This window comes from Hyla sarda, chromosome 2 (assembly GCF_029499605.1).
Source record: "Hyla sarda isolate aHylSar1 chromosome 2, aHylSar1.hap1, whole genome shotgun sequence".
NCBI classification, from domain to species: Eukaryota; Metazoa; Chordata; class Amphibia; order Anura; family Hylidae; genus Hyla; species Hyla sarda.
The window spans coordinates 370,284,701-370,296,747 of record NC_079190.1 but is presented as its reverse complement, the minus strand read 5'-3'; the positions used below and the strand labels follow the sequence as shown (position 1 = coordinate 370,296,747).

General features: G+C 42.7%; 1 long non-coding RNA gene across 1 annotated transcript in view; it reads left to right on the top strand.

Moving 5' to 3' along the window:
• Positions 1-945, top strand: part of LOC130356631 (uncharacterized) — a 38,266-nt gene extending 37,321 nt beyond the window's left edge. The window contains exon 3 of the long non-coding RNA XR_008888951.1: positions 545-945. This is a non-coding gene — a long non-coding RNA (uncharacterized LOC130356631). The remainder of the gene's footprint in view (positions 1-544) is intronic.
• The last annotated feature ends 11,102 nt before the right edge of the window (positions 946-12,047 follow it).

The window sequence follows — 12,047 nt, the reverse complement described above, 5'->3', positions numbered from 1 at the left end:
GTGGCCACATTGTTAGTAGTCATGCTATACGCTATAGTCAGTCTGCAGGAAGCAGTAAGGGCTTGTTTACAGGACAAAAAGAGGCCTAAATCTCAGCCTTGAAATTCCTGAAGTGTCTTCAATTCTTGCATTTTTATTCCAGATTTGGATGCAAATTTCTTGACAATGAGAGAAATCTGTATGTGGAATCCATGTGGAATGACACATATAAGTGGCGTGGTACCACAATGCGGTATGGAGCATGGGCACAGATGTATGGAGCATGGGCACAGATGTATGGAGCATGGGCACAGATGTATGGAGCATGGGCACAGATGTATGGAGCATGGGCACAGATGTATGGAGCATGGGCACAGATGTATGGAGCATGGGCACAGATGCAAAGGATGTACAGTATAAAGTGGCGCTCATCTCTATGAATTATGTAAGGAAAGAATTAGGGATTTTTTTAGGATATAAAATTTACCACCTCTTTATTCCTTATGAATGTGAGTTCTTCTAATCTTAATAGAGTGAAATGCATGTCTTTTTTTCTGTTTTTCAGGGAAACACAATGGTGTTTGGAAATAATCATGTCATCATGCCTTTTTACACCTCTTCCTTCTTCCTTCCCGGCTTTCTCAATCTGAGGTTGACCAAAATACAGTTTTTTTTCCTAATGGACCCTGTTGCACTGGTATTTCTCAAGCCTCACAACTGACTGCAGTTACAGTGTGTCCAGCTGCACATAATACATAGATGGACGGAATACACAAGTATTGAAATATACTGCACTAGTAGAACTTCATATGGGGCTCGATAAAACGAAATTAAAACTACTGTATACCCCGTCTGGAGAGAGAATTTTTAATATGCTTAAAAATATAGATATAAATTATACAGTTAATATGTGTAGACGTAGATAAAGCCAATAAGACCAAACTGAGCATCCTGTTAGTATGGGGAAATTACTGTAAGTTTACCTTGAATGGAATTGTAAAATTGGTATGTCACATGACATACTGGGGGAGATTGATCAAAACCTGTCCAGAGGAAAAGTTGCCCAGTTTCCCATAGAAACCAATCAGATCGTTTCTTTCATTTTGTTAAAAATGAAAGAAGCGAGCTGATTGGTTGCTATGGGCAACTGGGCAACTTTTCCTTTGTAAAGGTTTTGATAAATCTCCCCCACTATTTTTATAGATTATTTTCTACCCTGGGTCATGGGGGAGCTTAGTTAAGATATGAATGTTTTGCATCAGAAAACTGACACATATGTGGAGAAAAATAATATAATATCATTCTAAAATAATATAATAGAGGTTATCCACCCACTGAAATTTTTTTAAGAGGGCCAAATTTTGCATTAAAATTGAGCACAGAAAATATAAACAAATCTAGAGCATGCTCATTGTTTTTTATATTTTATTTGTTTAACTGAAAAGTAAGAAAAACATGACAAGATAAAAGTGAATGAAATATGATATGACAATGTCTCTCGTAGGGGAACGGTAAGGCCCCGTTCACACTACAGGGCCCTATGAGAGGCTGCTGCTGATATGACAAATTGGAAGTTCTGTAGTGGAATTTATGATAAGAAATTGGATTGCGCTAGAAGATTGAAGAGTCATGAGTCAAGAGCTCCACCAGGCTTCCCAAACCGTATAAAACTTGCCGCTGCACGCTGCGATGCCAGCTCTCAAACAGCCGGGTGGCGACCACGGGGCCGGAGTATCGTGACGTCACAACTCCGCCCCGTGTGACGTCACCTCCTGCCCCCGCTATGCACGTCTCGCCCCCTCCCATAGACTTGCATAGCGGGGAGCAGGGGGTGACGTCACACAGGAGTGGAGTCGTGACGTCACGATACTCCGGCCCCCTGGTCGCCACCCGGCTGTTTGTGAGCTGGCATCGCAGCGTGCAGCTCAAACAGGTGGGTGGCGAATACAAGATTGCGGGGGTCCTCAGCGGCGGGACCCCCGCGGTTAGACATCTTATCCCCTATTTTTGGCCCACAATAATCACACTACATTTTCAAAGGAGTTTACCTCAAAAAGAACTTTGCACAATGTACTCCCGTTTTTAAAAACAGAATTAGTCTAGATTACAGGACATTGTCAAAAGCTCATATTTGTGGGTGCATGAAAATTCTAATTGAAAGTTTATACTACCTTTTGTAACGGTGTGAAAATGTAAAAAAACAGGGTTTAATTTTTGTTTTTTTCAATGTATTGTATTGCATTTTAAAACTTAAACTTGCAAAACACTATTATAAGTATTTCCAAACTATATTTGTTTATTTTTATTCGGCGTCTGAAGATCCCATGGTAGAACTGAAGACATTTGGCATTGTTGCTATGTGGTACTGTCAGGGTACACCCAGGTTTTGATGATTTACTAAAATTGCACATAATAGCTGTTCAATTTTACAACAACTATGCAATTGCGGTTAAACACACAATTTTACTGTGATTTCTGTCTTTTTTTGTAAAAATGCTGAAAAATGCATGCGGGATACCAACATATGTGAACACAGCGTCTAGTCTCTGAAGAATGCAATAATAATATAATATCTCACAAATCTTGTTACATGTCATTTGCATTTTCCTGCATGAATTTTGGGGTATTTTAAATTGGCCCAAAATTGTCAATTTTTTTAACGGAAAATGGAAAAGCGGAAAGCACATCCTGAGGACAGAGAGGGCAAGTGTGCTTTCTAATAAGCCTCAGCTAGCAAGGGGATTTGTGAATACTTTGTGATAATAAGGAGATCTGAAATTGGACCTCTAAGTCCCTGTGACTGTAGGGTGCCAATGAGGGGATAGTCAGAGATCAGTGGTCTAGGACATTGTTTCTCAAGTGCGGTCCTCAAGTACCCCCAAAAGGTCATGTTTTCTGGATTTCCTTAATCTTTCATAGGAGATATAATTATGTCCAGTGCATCAGGCATCACCACAGTTATATTACTAAGAAAATCTAGAAAATATGACCTGTTGGGGGTACATGAGGACTGCACTTAAGAAACACTGGTCTAGAGTGCCCTAAATGAATATTAAGCACATGGTGCAACTGAAAGAATTTTTTAAAGTAATCCCGAAGAAGGTCATGAAGATGAGCGAACATGTTCTGGAATTGTGACAAATCAGACATAGTATCAGAATAGGAGTGGGGACTCCAAGTGGCTTTCCAGACGTGCAGGGTGAGTCTACCGACGTGGAGCAAACCTTTAGCACTGGTGGAAAGTGTATCGAAAAGAGGTCAAGTAATGTGTAAATAATGTGCCAGATGACATTAGGAATGAGAAAGCATGAAAAATGTAGTTGGCCAACTACAAAGAAGACATGGAAATCTGGTAGGGTATAACCTGCCATATCTTTCTGGCACTGTTGAGAACTGACCTATGTAGAGTACCACGTTTTCGGTGTATAAGCCGATCTTGTATAAATCATGCTTATTGTTAAACAGACATCTTGCAGATGTTTATGGTACCGTATATACTCGGGTATAAGCCGACCCGAATATAAGCCGAGGCCCCTAATTTCACCCCAAGAACCCAGGAAAAGTTATTGACTCGAGTATAAGCCTAGGGTGGGAAAAACATCATCCCCCCATGTCATCATTCAGACCCCCGTCATTAACACCCTCATCATCATCACCCTGTCATCATCCCCTCCTTCATCATCACCACCTGTCATCATCCCCCCCTTCATCATTACCCTGTCATCATCCCCCCTTCATCATCACCGCCTGTCATCATCCCCCTGTCATCATACCACACCCCCTCTTTCATCATCACCGCCTGTCATCATCCCACACCCCCCCATCATCATCACTGCCTGTCATCATCTGCCTGTCATCATCCCACACCCCCTCCTTCATCATCATCGCCTGTCATCATCCGCCTGTCATCATCCCACACCACCCCCTTCATCATCACCACTTGTCAATGTCTGATTACAGTGGTCTGCAACCTGCGGACCTCCAGATGTTCCAAAACTACAACTCCCAGCATGCCCGGACAGTCATCGGCTGTCCGGGCATGCTGGGAGTTGTAGTTTTGAAACATCTGGAGGTCAGCAGGTTGAAGACAACTGCGGCCTTCGTCATCATCCATGAGCAACGTCCATGTGCATCATTATTCCGGGGCCAGGCCCGAAGCGCGGAGAAGAGGCCCCCCCCCCCGGTGAAGATGGACAGCCCGGAACGAGTATCCCTCCCCACCGGACGGTCTCTGCAGCACAGATGGCCCGGACCAGCTTGCCCTTACGTCCCGCTGAGGGGAGGTGAGTACAAAACTAAAGGGGGTGGGGGTGGGTGGTCTGGATGATTACGAAGGCCGCAGTGGTCTTCAACCTGCGGACCTCTAGATGTTTCAAAACTACAACTCCCAGCATGCCCGGACAGCCTATGGCTGTCCGGGCATGCTGGGAGTTGTAGTTTTGAAACATCTGGAGGTGCACAGGTTGAAGACCACTGAGGGCGGAGAGTTCACTCGAGTATAAGCCGAGGGGGGTGTTTTAAGCACGAAAAATCGTGCTGAAAAACTCGGCTTATACTCGAGTATATAGGGTAGTTTACAACCTTTCTAATGGTAAAATCCATGCCTGATCCAGAGCAAAACACACAACAAAATGTGCATACAGCAATATGAAGTTTGTCATGGATTTGCAGTGAAATCTAAAAAAAAAACACCTAAATATAATGTGAGTTTAATTGAAGCCCCAAAGTGATCAATTACAGGTATGATCCATACCTATCAGCCATAACAATAAAAGTGAACCTGGAATAGTTTGAAGAGGAAAGCAAGGTGTTAGCCTGGCCTCCAAATACCCCAAGATCTGAATTTCATCAAGCACAGATGCCGGGTTGTGCTTATAAAACAAGTTTGATCAATGGAGATGCACTTTGCAACTTTCAGGACTTGAAGGATTTGCTGCTAACATCTTACACCAAAAACCACAAGAAACTTTCAGCGTTTTTTTTGGAATCCACGCCTTGACAGGTCAGAGCTGTTTTGGTGGCACAAGGGTGGTTTACTGTACATAAAGTTAGGCAGATAGTGTTAATATTTTTGCTGATTAGTGTTTACATACAACAATGACAGAAAAGCTAAAACCAAACATGTCTAGACTCCATCTTTATTAAAGGGTACCTCTCATCAAATTTTTTTTTTGATATATTATAGATTAATGTATGCAGAATAACTTTACAATTGCATGTTATTAAAAAATATGCTTCTTTCTATTTAATTTTCCACTTTGAAGAAATGACCACTAGGGGTCTCCCTACCAGTCCTGGCAGCAAGCATTTCAGACTCATGCAGGAGTCCTAAACACTACGAGCTGCCAGTCTGCTTTGTTCACAAAGGAGAACACTCAGAGCTGCCAGCCTGCTTTGTTCACAGCCTGTTTGGCTGTGAACAAAGCAGGCTGGCAGCTCTGAGTGTTTAGAACTCCAGCATGAGTCTGAAATGCTTGCTGACAGGACCGATCGGGAAAAATACAATAGAAAGAAGCATATTTTTCATTAACATGCTATTGGAAAGTTATTCAACATTCATTAATCTAAAATATATCAAAAGTTTATTTGATGAGAGGTACCCTTTAAGAGCTTGTACAATGATTCCTCTGCACCAGAGTCCAGTGGATTTACACCACTTGTGGACAGCCGTTAAACCATGATAACCCATGGTGTACACCATGATGTCACTCCCAGAGGCAGTTTATGGATCCGCATGCTGCCGATTTCAGCATTACAAGATGACACTTAGGGTACGTTCACACGAGTGGACCCACATCGTATTTTACGCTGCAGATCCACCGCTGAAGGACCGCTGCATGGTGGCTTTACATGTGCCTGCTCGGAGCGGCAATACGCCACTACGAGCAGACACATTGAAGCGATGTGCGAGTCGCTGCACATACGCGGTGTACTCGCACACATCGCGGCCGCTCCCCCTGCTCCATGAGCTAGGCAGAAAGCAGCTGCGATGTGTAAGTATACTGCGCATGTGTGCTGCAACTTGCACATAGCTGTGTGTCTGCTCGTAGCGGCGTATTGCCACTCCGAGCAGGCACATGTAAAGCCACCATGCAGCGGTCCTTCAGCGGCGGATCTGCAACATAAATTATGATGTGGGTCCGCTCGTGTGAACGTTCACTTAAGCTTTCCCTTGGATTCACACTGCGGAATATCCAGGCAGAATTTCTGTTGGAGATCGAGCTGGCGGCACTAGGACCACGCGGACTGCTTTCCATTGCCAGCTATGGGGACGGCAATGCAGTCCGCGCGGTCCTAGTGCCGCTGGCTCAATCTCTGGCAGAAATTCTGCCTGGAGATTCCGCAGTGTGAACCTAGCCTTAAGCTAGGTTCACACTACGGAACGCCTGCAATTCCGCTTTGAAATTGCAGGCAGAAATTCTGCTTACTAAAATGTATACTATAGTGAATAGGTTTTGCATTCACAAATTCTTCAGGCGGAAATACTTGCGGAACACATTGCAGTCTATTGGGGACTGCAGTGGCCACGCGGTCCTAGCGCCGACTGATTCAGCCGGCGCTGGCCACACTCGGAATCTCTAGACGGAAATTTTCCATCTGGAGATTCCCCAGTGTGAACCTAGCCTTAGGTTCTATTCACACAGCAGAATTCCTGCTTGCGAAATTCCGCTTCAAATTACAGCCCATAGACTCCTATGGGATTCCGCACTCCCATTCATACTTCTGAATTTCTGCTTGTGGAATTCCGCTAGCGGAATTCTGCAAGCAGAAATGTTAGGCTGGGTTCACACTGTGGAATTTCTGGGCAGAATTTGTGCCGGAGATTGAGCTGGCGGCACTAGGACCGCGCAGACAACATTACCGTCCCCATAGATGGTAATGCATTTCTGAGCAGATCTCCCAAAAGATCCACCTAGAAATGCATTGCAGTCTATGGGGGCAGCAATGCAGTCTGCTCGGTCCTAGCGCCGCCGGCTCGATCTCCGGCAGAAATTCTGCCCAGAAATTCTGCAGTGTGAACCCAGCCTTAATGGGAGTGCGGAATCCCATAGAAGTCTATGGGCTTTGAGGTGGAATTCCGCAAGCGGAAATTCTGCCGTGTGAATAGACCTTTAGGTGTATGTCGAGGCATAGATGGATCAAGCATGTGGAATTTTAAATGCCTGATCCTTTTTTTTCTCAGGAAGAAAAGTCTGGCAGTGGCTTACCACTTCTGTCACCGCTCAGAACACACAAGCCAGTTATTCGTAATCACGTCTTGAAGCAAAACGTAGGATACAGCTAAAGCCATGATCTGACTTACTGAGGGTTAAACATCTGCTTATGTGAACAAACTTTCAATTTCAACAACCTAGGGTGTAGAATTTAATAAGATAAAAACATCATTAAACATTCTCACCTATATTACAGCAGGCATCTTCCTTTTCCAAATTCTTGCAGATGGGCTGCAATTTCTTACATAGAGGAGCTTCAAATTTGGACAGTCTCCTAGTGCTCTGCCATCTCGTATCTACTATAACCTACACACAGCCTTTGTACTGTGTACAGCATTGTTTTTACCTTATTATTTGCAGGCTTTCCTCATCCCCAAATATGCTTTTGATCACAGCCACACACAGTAGGATAGGCGTGGCGCTAGGTACGCTATGCCCACGCCCACCCCGTGTCAGCACTGGGACCAGTGTGTTTGACACACAGGACCCAGCGCATCTAACGTGCGCGCCGCCGCGTTATCCAGGCAAGCACTCGCTCCCTCAGTGAGCGCTCGCTCCCGTCGTCTGCCTCCTCAGTGCGCCTGCGCGCCCAGGACAGTCCCCGTTACTAGAGGCAGAGAAGACATGCACTCTCTGCCTCTAGCACTGCACAGGAGCACTGAGCCGGCAGGTGGCGGGAGTGAGTGCTTGCCTGGATACCATACGCCGCGGCGCTTGTTAGCTGAGCTGAGGGGCGCATGTGCTGGGACCTGTGTGTCAATCACACAGCGGTCCCAGTGCTGACGTACAGGGGTGGGGTGGCGGCGGCGGTGCATAGCATACTTCAGGCCATGCCTATCCGACTGTATATGGCTGCGATCAAAAGCATTTTTTGGGGTGATAAAAGCAGGCAGAAATAAGGTAAAAACGGTGCTGTACACACCATCTGCACACAGTACAAAGGCCGTGTGTAGGTTATAGAACCCACAGTGCATGACAATTGCGCTTTAAGCAAACAATTCTATTCATAAAATGTTTTACCAGGGTTCAAGTCCTGCAGGAACACATGGGAGTGGAGATCCTGCACTTTTTCCACAGCAGGAACACCATTCCCATTAGAAGGTGTCCTGCAAGACAAGCCTTTGAGTGGAAACAATGGGTGAGTCCCCTCACTTTTTTCCCCAGGGGCTTAACCCCTGGTTTTTACAAATGCAGCCAGCAAAGATGTGTTGTTTGTAGACATGCTTCTAGGACTTCCTCTACTGTTGACAATGTCATTTCCATAAAACAATGTATTAAAGGGGTACTCCGGTGAAAAACTTTTTTTTTTTTAATCAACTGGTGCCAGAAAGTTAAACAGATTTGTAAATGAGTGACCGAAAGAAACTTTCCTCAAGGGCTCAAAAATGGAAATATTGTATAGGTAGGGTAGGGGATTTATTATTCACTGAAAGAGCAACTAAAACAACAACCTACAGGTGTGGAAGACCACACAATAAAATGGTGAATATACCCCAGTTAAAAATAATTTATGACAAGTATAATCATGTATAAAAGTAATTTTATTGATATATATAGTTAAAAAAATACATATATGTATATCTGAAATCACAGAATCAATTCATAAACGGTAGTATAAAAATAGAGAATATATAAAAGTATAAGTATAAAAGTATAAGGTGGATGCTGGGGTGAGAGAGCCTGTATGCCAATAAAATAGATAAAGAAATAAAATAGTTCTTTGAGAAGTCACAATGCTAGTAGTGAGCTGCAATTAATGGTTTATAAATAATAAATAAATTATAAATTAATATCTGCAGGGGTTGCATGCACAAGGTGAGGGGAAGGAGGGGGGAAGGGCGTCGTGCAAAATATGTGCAAGAAAAATGTGCAATACTTGTGGAATTAAATTACCACGCAATGGCCGGTGAGGGCAAACAAATATATGTGATGGAATTATTGATTAATAACCAAGGCAGAAAGCAAATGAATAAAACATAACACTCAAGTGAGTTGCAACAAGTGCAAAGAATTAAAAAATTAATTAACCGTGCAAATGAAGTGGACAAGGACTTGGACATGCAGCCTAAAAAAAAGGGGGGAATAATATCACCTGGGTCACACAGTATAGTGCTGATAATAAGCAATAACAACCAACAGGCAATGGGCAGCAATAATACAGATAGCAGCAGATAGATAGCAGCAAGTTTGGGTGGTGACTAGCAGCAAAGAGTAGTATGCAGGGAAGAAACGGTTTGGTATAAGCTGGCACAGGACTCACCCCAATCCACCTCCACAACTCCGACGCGTTTCGCCGGAAGCGGCTTTGTCAAGGAGTGACAAAGCCGCTTCCGGCGAAACGCGTCGGAGTTGTGGAGGTGGATTGGGGTGAGTCCTGTGCCAGCTTATACCAAACCGTTTCTTCCCTGCATACTACTCTTTGCTGCTAGTCACCACCCAAACTTGCTGCTATCTATCTGCTGCTATCTGTATTATTGCTGCCCATTGCCTGTTGGTTGTTATTGCTTATTATCAGCACTATACTGTGTGACCCAGGTGATATTATTCCCCCCCTTTTTTTTTAGGCTGCATGTCCAAGTCCTTGTCCACTTCATTTGCACGGTTAATTAATTTTTTCATTTTTAATTCTTTGCACTTGTTGCAACTCACTTGAGTGTTATGTTTTATTCATTTGCTTTCTGCCTTGGTTATTAATCAATAATTCCATCACATATATTTGTTTGCCCTCACCGGCCATTGCGTGGTAATTTAATTCCACAAGTATTGCACATTTTTCTTGCACATATTTTGCACGACGCCCTTCCCCCCTCCTTCCCCTCACCTTGTGCATGCAACCCCTGCAGATATTAATTTATAATTTATTTATTATTACCAATCTACTTATTTATAAACCATTAATTGCAGCTCACTACTAGCATTGTGACTTCTCAAAGAACTATTTTATTTCTTTATCTATTTTATTGGCATACAGGCTCTCTCACCCCAGCATCCACCTTATACTTTTATACTTATACTTTTATATATCCTCTATTTTTATACTACCGTTTATGAATTGATTCTGTGATTTCAGATATACATATATGTATTTTTTTAACTATATATTTCAATAAAATTACTTTTATACATGATTATACTTGTCATAAATTATTTTTAACTGGGGTATATTCACCATTTTATTGTGTGGTCTTCCACACCTGTAGGTTGTTGTTAGATTTGTAAATGACTTCTATAAAAAAAATCTTAATCCTTCCTGTACTTATTAGCTGCTGAATACTACAGTGGAAATTCTTTTCTTTTTGAAACACAGAGCTGTCTGCTGACATCATGAGCACAGTGCTCTCTGCTGACATCTCTGTCCATTTTAGGAACTGTCCAGAGTAAAAGGAAATCCCCATAGAGAACATATGCGGTTCTGGACAGTTCCTAAAATGGACAGAGATGTCAGCAGAGAGCACTGTGCTCATGATGTCAGCAGACAGCTCTGTGTTTCAAAAAGAAAAGAATTTCCACTGTAGCAGCTAATAAGTACAGGAAGGATTAAGATTTTTTTAATAGAAGTAATTTACAAATCTGTTTAACTTTCTGGCACCAGTTGATTTAAAAAAAATTTTTTTCACCGGAGTACCCCTTTAATTGCCAATTGTTTTTTGTTGTTTATAAGGTCTGGTGCAGTGAATGTGATGTCACTTATATTGGCAGCACCAAGAAACGAATACAAGAACATCTTTGAGGTTTATACAATCCTTTGAGCATTAATGTTTCCAGTGTATCTAAGCATTTTCGTGACGTCCATTTTGGTGATGTTTCAAATTTTTACACGTGTAGAAATAGTGGGTAAACCTGGGAGAGAAGATCGGCTTAGAGCTCTCCGCAACAGAGAAGTATTTGTCTGTTGGATTTATCTGTTGTGGTGCTCTCAGTCCAATGGGTTAAATTGCAGGTCCGATCTTACCCTACATTATAGACATGTGACTTATACAATTTTTTTTATGTTTGGTGATCTTTATTTATGTGTTAGGTTTGATAACATAACTTTTGTGACCCTTTTTGACCATTGATTTACATATTTCTTTTTTTAGTTTTGTGTTTATGTGTTATTGTTTCTACTGTAAATCTGGTGGGAAGTACATGTGTGAATGTGTATTGCTGTTTTCACTAGGTACCGAAGGTAGTGCTGATTGGGTTTATTCCTCCTCCTGTTAATTACCTTACCTGAGTTACACCATATATATATGCCGCCTGGTATCCCTCCTAACGTTGCATTTGATAAAGGGCTCAAGTCCTGCAGGAACGCATGGGAATGGAGTTCCTGCACTTTTTTGTTTGTTTTGTTTTTTACAGGAGAAACACGTTTCCCATTAGTAGCAGTCCAGCCTTTGAGTAGAAATCTTGGGTGAGTTCCCACACTTTATTCCCAGGACTTGATCCCTGGTCACATGGCCTAAAACATGTCATGCGTGTCTAGCGTTTCTCTGTTTTTACCTGTTGATTGTCCATTTTTACTGGCAAGAATTTTATTTGGATTCCAATAGAGCTGAATAATTTTATCTGCCAGCTACCTACTTTCTTCTTCTTATCTGTTGCTGGAGCACAGCCCATGCGGAGGAGTTAGGTGAGCGGACCTCCCTTCTGCTAATATTTTATCCTGTGACAATGTCATGTTTAAAGAGGTTGATCACGTATACTCTCCTGTCTTATCTAGTATATGTAGGGGGAGAAAAAAAGACAGATATGGCGCTAATATAGTGCCGGTTATCCCTGGATAAAAGATGTATGGTAGAAAACCATACACCTTTAAGTGTTGCGCTAGTTTCAGGCGCAACACTGATGAAAGCTTTGAGCAGGAGTCTTTTT